Source organism: Sapajus apella, unplaced genomic scaffold, assembly GCF_009761245.1.
Source record: "Sapajus apella isolate SASKATOON/1434 unplaced genomic scaffold, GSC_monkey_1.0 scaffold188, whole genome shotgun sequence".
NCBI lineage: Eukaryota > Metazoa > Chordata > Mammalia > Primates > Cebidae > Sapajus > Sapajus apella.
The window spans coordinates 786044-798383 of NW_022437128.1; the positions used below are offsets into that span (position 1 = coordinate 786044).

General features: G+C 47.9%; 1 pseudogene across 1 annotated transcript; it reads right to left on the bottom strand.

Moving 5' to 3' along the window:
- Positions 1 to 4039: 4039 nt before the first annotated feature.
- LOC116543483 lies at positions 4040 to 5745 on the bottom strand (annotated as a pseudogene). Its single transcript, XR_004265588.1, has one exon. The product of XR_004265588.1 is annotated as a protein shisa-5 pseudogene (transcript).
- Positions 5746 to 12340: the final 6595 nt, after the last annotated feature.

Here is a 12340-nt window from a genome sequence, read left to right on the forward strand (position 1 = left end):
GAGGTAGGTGTATCACCTGAAGTCAAGAGTTTAAGGCCAGCCTGGCCAACATGGTGAAATTTTGTCTCTACTAAAAACACAAATATTAGCCAGGCGTGGTGGTGCGTGTCTGTAATCCCAGCTACTCAGGAGGCTGAGGCAGCAGAATTGTTTGAACCTGGGAGGCAGAAGCTGCAGTGAGCCAAAATCATGCTGCTGCACTTGAGCCTGGGTGATGGAGTGAGACTCTGTCTCAAAAATAAATAAATAAAATAAAGCAAACCTTATATATTGGATCAGTTTATCTATAAATACTGATGTTTGTATATCTAACATCCAAAGAATTTTAACTGGCTAGGCGTGGTGGCTCATGCCTGTAATCCCAGCACTTTGGAAGGCCGAGGCAGTTGGATCATCTGAGGTCAGGAGTTTGAGACCAGACTGATCAAGATGGTAAAACCTCATCTCTACTAAAAATAAAAAATTAGCTGGGCTTGGTAGTGGTGGGTGCCTGTAATCCCAGCTACTTGGGAGGCCGAGGCAGGAGAATTGCTTGAACCCAGGAGGCAGAGGTTGCAATGAGCTGAGACCATGCCATTGCACTCCAGCCTGGAAGGAAAAAAAAAAAAGAATTTTAATGTATGACCAAACCCTGTGAATAAAAAAATTTTACTTTTATTTTATTATTATTATTATTATTTTTTTAGATAGAGTCTTGCTGTGTTGCCCAGGCTGGAGTGCAGTGGTGCGATCTTGGCTCACTGCAACCTCCGTCTCTTGGGTTCAAGAGATTCTCATGCCTCAGGCTCCTGAGTAGCTGAGATTACAGGCACCTGCCACCACACCCAGCTAATTTTTGTATTTTTAGTAGAGACTGGGTATCACCATGTTGGCCGGGCTGGTCTCAAACTTTTGACCTCAGGTGATCCACCCGCCTTGGCAAAGGGCTATGATTACAGGCCACTTTGCCCAGCCAAAAAAGAATTTTAAAACAATATCACCATAATACCATGATCACATCTAACAAAATTAACCACATTCCATGACATCTGCAATGCTTTTTATGTTCACATTTCCCTGATTATCTCAGAGATACCTTTTTTGTTTGTTAGACTCAGGTAAGCAAGGGTCACACATTGCATTTGGTCAACATGTCTCCAAAGTTCAATCCATTACAACTCCTCTTCCATTTATACATGACAATTATTTGTGGTGGAAGTCAGATCTTTTGTTATGCCACATACTTTAAAAATGGAAACAGGCTGGGTGCAGTGGCTTGCACTGTAATACTAGCACTTTGGGAGGCCAAGGCGGGCAGATCACTTGAGGTCAGGAGTTCGAGACCACCCTGACCAACATGGTGAAACCCTGTCTCTACTAAAAATACAAAAATTAGCTGGGCATGATGGTGGGCACCTGTAATCTCCCCTGCTTGGGAGGCTGAGGCACAAGAATTGCTTGAACCCAGGAGGTAGAGGTTGCAGTGAGCTGAGATTGCACCATTGCACTCCAGCCTGGGTGACGGAGCAGGACTCCATCTCAAGTCCAAGCACTTTGGAAGGCTGAGGCGGGTGGAACACCTGAGGTCAGAAGTTCGAGATCAGCCCAGCCAACATGGTGAAACCTCGTCTCTATTAAAAATACAAAAATTAGCTGGGTGTGGTGGCAGGCACCTGAATCCCAGCTACTTGGGAGGCTGAGGCAGGAGAATTGCTTGAACCCAGGAGGTGGAGGTTGTGGTGAGCTGGGATTGCACCATTGCACTCCAGCCTGGCGACAGAGACTCCATTAAAAAAAAAAATCTGGTACAGAGAACAATGAGATGTTTTAGAAATTTAGTTCAAAAGAAGCATTTATTTTGGTAAAAGCCAAGAAGTGAAAGAAATATTTTTGCATTTTAAATTTTAAAAAAGAATTAAATCATGTCCTTTGCTACAACATGGATGGAGCTGGAGAACATAATCCTGAATTAATTAATATGATTTAATTCTTTTTTAAAATTAAAAATTTTTGCATTTTTAATTTTAAAAAAGAATTAAATCATGTCCTTTGCTGTAACATTGATGGAGCTGGAGAACGTAATCCTAAATTAATTGACATAGAAAACCAAATACCTAATGTTCTTACTTACAAGTGGGAGCCAATTTTTTTTTTTTTTTTCAGACTGAGTCTTGCTGTGTCACCCAGGCTGGAGTGCAGTGGCGCAATCTTGGCTCGCTGAAACCTCTGCCTCCCGTTTTCAAGGGATTCTCTGCCTCAGCCTTCTGAGTAGCTGGGATTACAGGTGCCTGCCGCCATGCTGGGCTAATTTTTGTATTTTTGGTAGAGACGGGGTTTCACTATGTTGGTCAGGCATGTCTCAAACTCCTGACCTCATGATCCACCCCCCTTGGCTTCCTAAGTGCTGGGATTACAGATGTGAGCCACCGCGCCCAGCCGTGGGAGCTAAATATTGAGCACACGTGGACATAAATATAGGAACAATAGACACTGAAGACTACTAGAAGGGGGAGAGAAGGTGGAAGTCTGGGTTAAAAAGTTACCTACTGGGTTCTGTGCTCACTACGTGGGTGCAATATACCCATGTAACAAATCTGCACCTGTACTCCCTGTATCTAAAATAAAAGTTGAAATTTGAAAAAAAGAAAAAAGGGCCAGGTGCAGTGACTCATGCCTGTAATCCCAGCACATTGGGAGGCTGAGGTAGGCGGATCACCTGAGGCCAGGAGTTTGAGATCAACTTGGCCAACATGGTGAAATCCCATCTTAACTAAAAATACAAAAATTAGCTGGGCATGATGACAGGCATCTGTAATCCCAGCTACTTGGGAGGCTGAGACAGGAGAATTGCTTGAGGCGGAGGCTGCAGTGAGCTGAGATCATGCCATTGCACTCCAGCCTGGGTGATGGAGAGACTCCATCTAAAAAAAAAATTAAAGAAAATGTGTTCTTATGCAAGTGAGAAGTGTTCTGAAAAAAGAAAAAAAGAGAAATATTTTAAATGAAAAGTTTGAGCTTTTCCATAAAAACTTTTTAATGAATTCCCAGGTATAGTGGTTCACTGGAATTCATGCATATAATTCCAGCACTTTAGGAGGCTTAGGCAGGAGGATTGCTTGAGGCTAGGATTTCAAGACCAACCTGGACAACATAGCAAGACTTCATCTCTAATTAAACTAAACAATTTTTAAAAATGTAGCCAGGCATGATGGTACATGCCTGTAATCTCAGCTACTTGGGAGGCTGAGGTGGGAGGATTGTGAAAAGCCCAGGAGTTTGAGGCTGCAGTTAGCTATGAGCAGGTCACTGCACTCCATCCTGGGCAACAGAGCAAGACCCCATCTCAAAAAAAAAAAAGTTCTGGAGGCCAGGCACAGTGGCTCACACTTGTAATCCTAACACTTTGGGAGACTGAGGCAGGAGAATCACTTGAAGCTAGGAGTTTGAGGCCAGCCTGGGCAACATAGTGAGACTTTGTCTTTATATAAATAAATAAATGAATAAATTAGCTGGGCATGGTGGTACATGCTGGTTGTGCCGGCTTCTTGGAAGGCTGAGGTGGGAGGATCATGTGAACCGGGAGTTCGTGGTTACAGTGAGCTGTGATTGCACCACTACAATCCAGCATGGGTGACAGAATGAGACCCTGCCTTTAACTTGGAAAAAAAAAAAATTCTGGAAGGAGTGGGTGGTCGGTGGTATATAGGCCCATCTATGAACTGAAGCCAGATGATAGATACGTACATGAAAGTTCATTTTACTATTCTTTCTACTTTACCTATGTTTGAAATTTTGCAAAATAAAACTTAATCTGCAGAGAGACTGTATCAAGGTCTCTTGTTAATAGTCCAGTAGGGTGTTTCTTTCTCTCTTTTTTTTTTTTTTTTTTTTTGAGACGAAGTCTCATGCCCAGGCTGCAGTGCAGTGGCGCAATCTCAGCTCACCTTGACCTCCGCCTCCCGGGTCCGAGCGATTCTTCTACCTCAGCCTTCCAAGTAGCTGGGACCACAGGCATGTGCCTCCACGCCCGGCTAACTTTTCGTATTTTTTTTTTTTTTCAAAACGATTGCATTTATTATAAACACAGGTGCAGATCCTAGACTCTCAGAAACACAACAGATACAAAGCTAAGACAGCTCTGGTGAAACTAATAGACGACGAGGAACACCGAGGTATTCATGTCTGGGCCAGAGCTGCCATCCAGCGCCCCACAACCCACCTTTGGTCCAGATGGCTGGTTGGCCAGGTGTCCCTGCTGCCAGAACACACTGGACTGGGGTACAGGAGTTGCATCTTCCATGAGCTGGTGTCAGGGGAAGCAGGGACTCTCACAGTTGCCAGGTTGTCCTTCTCCTCCGAGCCAATTTCCCTCCACAACCCAGGGGTTTCAGCCTCACATCACTATCATGTTCAAAACAGAAAACAGGCAAAATGTTTGGCTAAAATGAAATGAAAACTGCAGGGAAGAGACCTGAGTGTGCTGGTGGACAGGCTGCCCTGCTCACCTGTGGGAAGGGCAGGGCCAGCGAGGGCAGGAGAGCTCCCTGTGGGCAGCTAGGCTGTGTGTGCATGTGGCCCTCAGGTGGTCCCAGGGAGGATACAGGGTGTCAGGTAGGAGGGCTCTGCCTGAGGTGTTCTGGCATCAGGAGGCTGCCTGACCCCTAATGGGCATGACACAGGCCCCAGGGAGCAATGGACAGCTGCTGAGAGGATCAAAGCCCAAGTTGGTCAGATCCCAAGCTTCACCTGCATCAGGCCCCTGACTCTGCAAAGGGTACCTCCAACTCTGGGGACAAGCCATGGCCTCGAGCAGCAGCTGGCTATGCTGCTGAAACCAGGACACATCTGCACCACACAGCTGCGCCATCCCGGTGTGACAGGCCATACTTGGTCACCCTAGGGTAAGCCGGAAAAGAACTCCCGATGTGCCCTGGAGAGCCCCCCACCTCTCAGGGGCCACCTCACAGGGTACCCCCACCACCCCATTCTTTGAGTTTGGCTTGAGATTTTTAAGAAGCATAATTTCAGGTGAGGAAGAGAACAAAGTCTGGTCCCAGGGCACTCTGGCAAGGATTGTTCTTCCCCTCGTCAGCATGAGAGGAAGCCACATATACAAGCAGGACACACACAGCACACGTGGGGCGTAGGGAACCGTGCCTGCACACCACTCACATACACACAACATAACCAAGTAGCAGCCGGAGAGGCCAGGGCATGCTCAGAGGGCCGCCTTCGGGGCATCCGCGTAGGCCGGGTTGTAAGGAGGCTGGCTGGCGGAGTAGGGTGCCGCTGCTCCTCCAGCCAGGGTCTCGTGGTAGGCCGGCGCCCATTGGCTGGGCTGGGTAAGGCAGTGGGTACTGCATTGGTTAGGGCACTGCTGGCATCCCTGGCTGAGGGGGCATGGCGTGGTAGCCCCGGTAGCTCGGTCCAGGGTAGCTGGGCGGCACACTTGGAGGCTGAGGGTAAGGGGCGTGCACCACAGTGGTGGACGTGGTGGTGGTGACAACTGGACGCGGCCGGCGGCACGTCTTGTACAGGCAGCAGCAGGAGCAGGTGAAGCAGATGATGATAGTGACAGCAGGCAGCACAAAGATGGTCAGGCCAACGGCCAAAGTCGCTCCGAACCCCATGTTAGCCTCTGCCTTCAGCCAGAGGCCTCCTGTTCCCCTGGACTTCCCCTCTTTCCATCATGGGCCACTCAGTTTCAATTTCCTCCCCTTTTGGAGAAAAGGAAAGCAAATCTCCTCCAGATGACGTCAGCCACAGGAAGCAACTTTCTGTATTTTTAGTAGAGGTGGGGTTTCATGGTGTTAGCCAGGATGGTCTCCATCTCCTGACCTCATGATCTGCCAGCCTCAGCCTCCCAAAGTGCTGGGGTTACAGGTGTGAGTTACCTTGCCTGGCTCCTCTTTTTTTATTATGATCATATTACATTTGGAGACAGAGTTTCACTCTTGTTGCCCAGGCTGGAGTGCAGTAGCACGATCTCAGCTCACCGCAACCTCTGTCTCCCAGGTTCAAGTGATACACCTGCCTCAGCCTCCCGAGTAGCTGGGATTTCAGGTTTGCGCTACCACGCCCAGCTAATTTTGTATTTTTAGTAGAGATGGGATTTCTCCATGTTGGTCAGGCTGCTCTTGAACTCTCGACCTCAGGTGATCCACTCACCTCGGCCTCCCAAAGTTCTGGGATTACAGGTGTGAGCCACCATGCCTGGCCTTTTTATTTATTTTTGGAAGCGGAGTTTTGCTCTTGTTGCCCAGGTTGGAGTGCAATGGCACCATCTCCATCTAGGCTCACTGCAACCTCCGTCTCCCAGTTCAAGCAATTCTCCTGCCTTAGCCTCCTACTTACATCTCCTGTAACTGAGATTACAGGCACCTGCCAACAGGCATGGCTGCTTTTTGTATTTTTAGTAGAGATGGGGTTTCACCATGCTAGTCAGTCTGGTCTTGAATTCTTGGCCTCAGATGATCTGCTTGTCTTGGCCTCCCAAAGTGCTGGGATTACAGGCATGAGCCACTGCGCCTGGCCTAGAATAGGTATCATATGTTCCCAGTAAAAAGTACAAGCAATAATAAAGGGGATTTGGTGAAAATTAAGTTGCCTTCTTTACCTCCCACCCCATTTTCCAGCTCCCAGTTCTCCCTAGAGGCAACTCTCCTATCCAGTTTTTTGTACTTTTTCGAGAATTTATATACACATAGAGAGCCTATGTGGCTACTATCCTCTTTTCCCCCCTTTTTTGCATAAATGGTGGCATCCCATAATACAGTTCTGAATGTCTCTCTGGTTTAAAAGTATATATTATAAGGCATATATATCTGGAGACGTTCAGCTCTGTGCACACAGATAAACCTTAAACTTGAAGAGACTGTGTAGTATTCGGTTGCCCCCTAGCACAATGTGCTGCGTCTGTCCCCTATTAATGGACATGGGTTGTTTCCAAACATTTGCACTTGGTAACAGTGAATGCTAAAGCAAATATCCTGGTACTTCAGGCTTTCACGCCTGTAGGGTAGGAGATCTCCTTTCCATGCTCCTAATTGTCGGAGGTAAACTTAAGGGGAGTGTATTTTGCTGTTGGTTCTGTGGATGACAGGTGACAAAACAGGGTAAGGCTATGAAATAGCTAATGAATTTGCCAAGCCAAACCTGAGGTTCCAGGCTGTCTTAAGTCAAAGGCTGAATTCCTCATAACACACCGGGGCTGGGGCCAGAGGCGGGCGGTAGGAGCTCTTCTTGGGCATAACCTTTCATCTGTGTTGGGCAAGAAAGCAAGGCATGAATGTGTCCTTCTACCTGGCAAGTTCCCTCTTTACCCCTTGGCAGCACGGGGGGAGTGAGGGCAGGAGGCTTCTCCCACATGAGCCCTGGAGCTGTGCTTTTGGCAAAAGAGGACTGGTACCCAGGACTGGGAAGGGGATGAACATCTCCCCACTCCCCAGGATACAGGAAAACATTAAAGAGGAATTTTCTATGACAGGTCATGGCTGGGCATAGCTGTTCATGCCCGTAATCCCAGCACTTTGGGAGGCTGAAGTGGGTGGATCACCTGAGGTCAGGAGTTTGAGAACAGCCTGACCAACATGGTGAAACCACAACTCTACTAAAAATACCAAAATTAGCTGGGCGTGGTGGCACACACATATAGTCCCAGCTACTTGGGAGGCTGAGGCAGGAGAATTGCTTGAACCCAGGAGGCGGAGGTTGCAGTGAGCTGAGTTCGCGCCACTGTACTCCAGCCTGGCAACAGAGTAAGACTCTGCCTGAAAATAAATAAATAAATAAATATATATATATATAAATAAAGGGCAGAGGAGGCTAGTGAAGTCCCCGCCTTCCACCAGCGCTAAGCCCAGAGCTGGGGTTGGGGTGGTAAGGACAGGAGCCAGCGTAGTTCAGCCATACACCCCCCCTCCCCCTGCCTCATCCCCAGCTGATCCCTGAGCACCCGAGTTGTGTTTACCACCCTCTCACCTGGATTACACAGGGCAGCCTCCCTGATGGGTAGCAAGAAGTGGGTGATAACATGCACCATGCCCCTCCACCACCCAAGGGCAGTGAAGACCTCAGAGGGATGAGGTAGCAGCTGTGGTGTGGGCAACAGACACCCTGGTATGTATACCCCAGGCCTGTGAGTCTTTAGAGGTTGAATTTTTGTCTGAAAGCGATATGGCGCCTATAGGAGGTCAGGGACAGGCCTTCTGTTTCTTGGGAGGCCCTACCCCACCCCTTAGTTCCTCGTTCCATTCTCAGGAATTGTTTGTGCAATGGATGGACAAGGATAGGAGGTTCAGATCTAACACAGTGTCTGGGCCTGCAGGGTGGCCTCTGAGGCCCAGGGCCCTGGAGGAGCCTGGGCATGGGGAGGAGCCCCCTGGGGCAGGGCATAACCCTTTCTGAGGCTCTAAGGGTGATGTATGTGGTGGAGGTTCCTCAAGATCACAGTTGGGCAATCACTTCATCCTAGGCCATGCCTGCTAGGATGGGGGATGGTGTGTGTGCCCAGGAACCTAGCAGAGGTCTTTGTGTGGAAGTGGGTGGGTCTGACCCAATGTAAATATTTTTATTAAAAAAGAAATGGATGAGAAACCAAAGCCAATTCTGTTGCTGACCTGAAAGATGCTATTTACTTGGGGTAGAAATAGGACAGGGGAAGGCACTGGCTTTGACCTTACTTGTATAATTCATTGTTTCAACAAAAATTCCTGGATCTTTCCTCTGGGGAGCTTGGGATAAGCGCACAAGTAATTAGAAGGTGGGAAGTGGCATGGACATGTCTTGTGAGAGTCTGGAAGATGAGGGATTTGAGAAGGATGGAGAAGAAGGTGTTATAGGAGAGGGGGTGCCAAGAGGAAAGCGCCTAGGGGAAAGAGGGCTTGGAGATGCAAGGGGTTGGGGTAGACTTCAGGGATGCGCAAGGAGCTCCCAGCAGTCACTGAAGAGAAGGTGTGAGGAACAGCCACTACCACTTGGTGGCTACCAGTGTGGACCCGGGAGCCATGCTGCCTGGGTTTGAATCCCGGCTCTGCTGCTTAGTACCTGTATGAACCTGGGGCAGCTCGCTTAACCTTTCTGAGCCTCAGTTCCCTCGTCTGTAAAGTGGGAGTAACAACAGAACTGTGTCATAAGCTTGTTGTGAGGATTAAGTGAGCACCTACATTTAAGACTTAAAAATAGTGTCTGGCACTCTGTCCTGCTAATATGAAGTCTTTTTCCCCCCAAAGCAGACCGGGAGACAAGGATTCCAGTGCAGACAGTGTATTCTGGAGGTGATCGCAGGAAACACGGGTAGTGGAGTGTGATAGAGAAGGAAGGCAGTCAAGGAAGGGTGTGTTATCGGGCAAATTTACCACTGTGGGTGAGTGGAGGTCAATCCCACTCAGGAAACCTGGAGTGGTGCAGAGTTATCCCGTGGTCCGGGGCGAGGGAGCCCGGTATTTATACCAATCAGTCATTGGTTGAGGGACCTTAATTCTCTGGCATTTCCAGCTTTCTGTGCACAGATAGTGCAGGACACCAAAAACAATCCTTGGGTAGAGACAGAGACACTGCAGTTGGAAGTCAGTGGAGCACCCCAGTGGTAAGGCCCAAGGGATATGGTGGGGCGAGGACCGATCCACTACAAGCACCAAGAGGCTTGCAGAGCCATACTGAGTCCCAGCTACAGTCACACATTAAGGCTGTGAACCAGGCTGGGTCAGCCTAGTTTTCCAGTTTGGGGGTTGACCTGCAGTTGCCACAGAAGGTTGAGGGGTGGCAGAACTTAGGATGCCAGCGAAGTCCATGTGCAAGTGGCCAGACTGGTTAAGGAGTAGACTGGCCACCGCAGCGGGATCGGCCCATGCTATCTGCCACTTTTCCTCAGACATTTCCAGCTGTGAGAATAAGACATCCTGAGAGGACATCACAGCATCACTTCTGACTTTGTTTATCTTTTTGGAATGGAGTCTTACTCTGTCGCCCGGGCTTGAGTACAGTGCCGTAATCTCGGTTCACTGCAACCTCCACCTCCTGGATTCAAGTGATTCTCCTGCCTCAGCCTCCTGAGTAGCTGAGATTTCAGGCATGCACCACCACACTTGGCTAATTTTTATTATTATTTTTTTTTTAGTAGAGATGAGGTTTATTTATTTATTTTTTTGAGACGGAGTTTTGCTCATGTTGCCTAGGCTGGAGTGCAATGGCACGATCTTGGGTCACTGCAACCTCCACCTCCTGGGTTCAAGTGATTCTCCTGCCTCAGCCTCCTGAGTAGCTGGGATTAACAGGAATGTGCCATCACACCTAGCTAATTTTGTATATTTAGTAGAGGCAGGGTTTTTCCATGTTGGCCAAGCTGCATTTCTGTTTTTAGCTGTGACTATGGGAATGGGTGCGGTGGTTCATGCCTGTAATCCCAGCACTTTGGGAGGCTGAGGCAGGTGGATTACCTGAGGTCGGGAGTTGGAGACCAGCCTGACCAACATGGTGAAACCCCATCTCTACTAAAAATACAAAAATTAGCCGGGCATGGTAGCATGTGCCTATAATCCCAGGTACTTGGGAGTCTGAGGCAGGAGAATCCTTTGAACCCAAGAGGTGGATGTTGCAGTGAGCTGAGATCGCACTGCATCACTCCAGCCTCGGTGACAAAGCAAGACTCTGTCTCAAAAAACCAAACCAAAACAAAAAACCACGCACACATAAACACAAAAACAAACAACAACAACAACAACAAAAACAAAACCAATTCTGACTAGGGGATGAAGTACAGAATTGGGGTATTGGTTTCTTCTTTTTGGAATTGTACCCCTGGAAGCAGACATTAGAAGCCTAGAATTGATAAGAAGAAATTTAGGTGAGATGGAAGAAGCTGGCAGGAAGCTGGCAGGAAAGGCGGGTCTGTTTTTTTAAGATATTATTCACATCCTTCCTTCCACCTGGAGTGAAAACACGGTTACATTTGCCAGGCTTTTGAAGTAGAGAAGCCAAGGTTGCCCTCATCCGGTGAGGTCTACTGAAAATCTAATCGGGGGTGCCGAGGGGAATAAAGATCTGGCATCTTCAGCCCCACAGTCACTCAGGTCATTGTCCTTCCACATGGGCCTCCTGGAGAGCTGACAGTGGACTATAACTGAGTTTTTGCCAGTGGAATATGAGTGGAAGAGTGGGGTGGGATGCACACTTGATGGAGATCGTGTTTCAACCATGCAGACAAGGACAATTTCCAAAGGCATGAACCGCAGATGGAAAGAACCTGGAGGCCTGAAGGAGGCTGATGAGCAGCTCTGCCAGTCAGGGCCACACATGCCATGTAAGCCTTGCCTGCTTACCCTGAGGCTCTTATTTGAAAGTGCAGCAAAATTCTATCTTATTTAAGGGTCTATCTTATTATATTTTAGGGTCTCTTCTATCTTACTATATTTTAGGGTCTCTTCATTACAGAAGTTTAACTTGTATCCTAATAAACAGCCCCCCTGAGCGTTGCCTTGGGCTCTCACATTGATTTCCGGCTAGGTATACCAGTTAGACATGGGTTGGCTTTGTTCTAACCAAGCTAGAATAACAAGGGCTTAAATGGTCTGAGCATCAGTGGTCCATGTCAGTCCTATTCGCTCTGCAGGATTGGAGAGAAGCGATTCTTTAATTTTGTTTCTTTATCATCATCCACATGTGACTTTCATTTTGTGTTCTAGGTGGCTGTTCCAATGTCCACCATTCTGTCCACATTCCAGCCGGTGGGAAAGGGAGAAGAGAAATTGAGGAGTAAACACTTCTCCTTAAGAACATACTCTGTGGGGCCAGAAAACTTGGGAGTTTTTTTACTGAAGCAAGAAGAGAGAATGATTCTGCCACACTGTCCCAAGTTGATTTAACTCAACAAATATTGGAAGAAACTCATGAAAGAAAGGTCCTTGTTCAGTCAGGTTAGGCTCCATTATGTTCTAGTAAGCAACAACCTAGAAATTTTAGTGCCCTAGGAGGGCTTATGAAATATAGCCATCAATCTCTCCTATTCTGATGTGCGTGCCCCTTCACAATGTGACTTTGCCATCCTCCTATCTAGAGGTAAATTCTATGCCCCAGCCTTGAATCTGGGCTGACCTTGTGATTCGCTTTGACCAATGGTGTTAGAAGTGTTAAGTGACGGGCTGGACTCAGTGGCTTACTTTCCTGTAATCCCAGCACTTTGAGAGGCCAAGTCTGGTGGATCACCTGAGGTTAGGAGTTCGAGACCATCCTGATCAACATAGTGAAATCCCGTCTCTAAAAAAAAAAGAAGTGTTAAGTGACTTTTGGGGATAGGATGACACCTTGAAGCTTATGTTTTGGATTCCTCAGAATATTGCCCTGAGACTGCCATGCTATGAGGGCT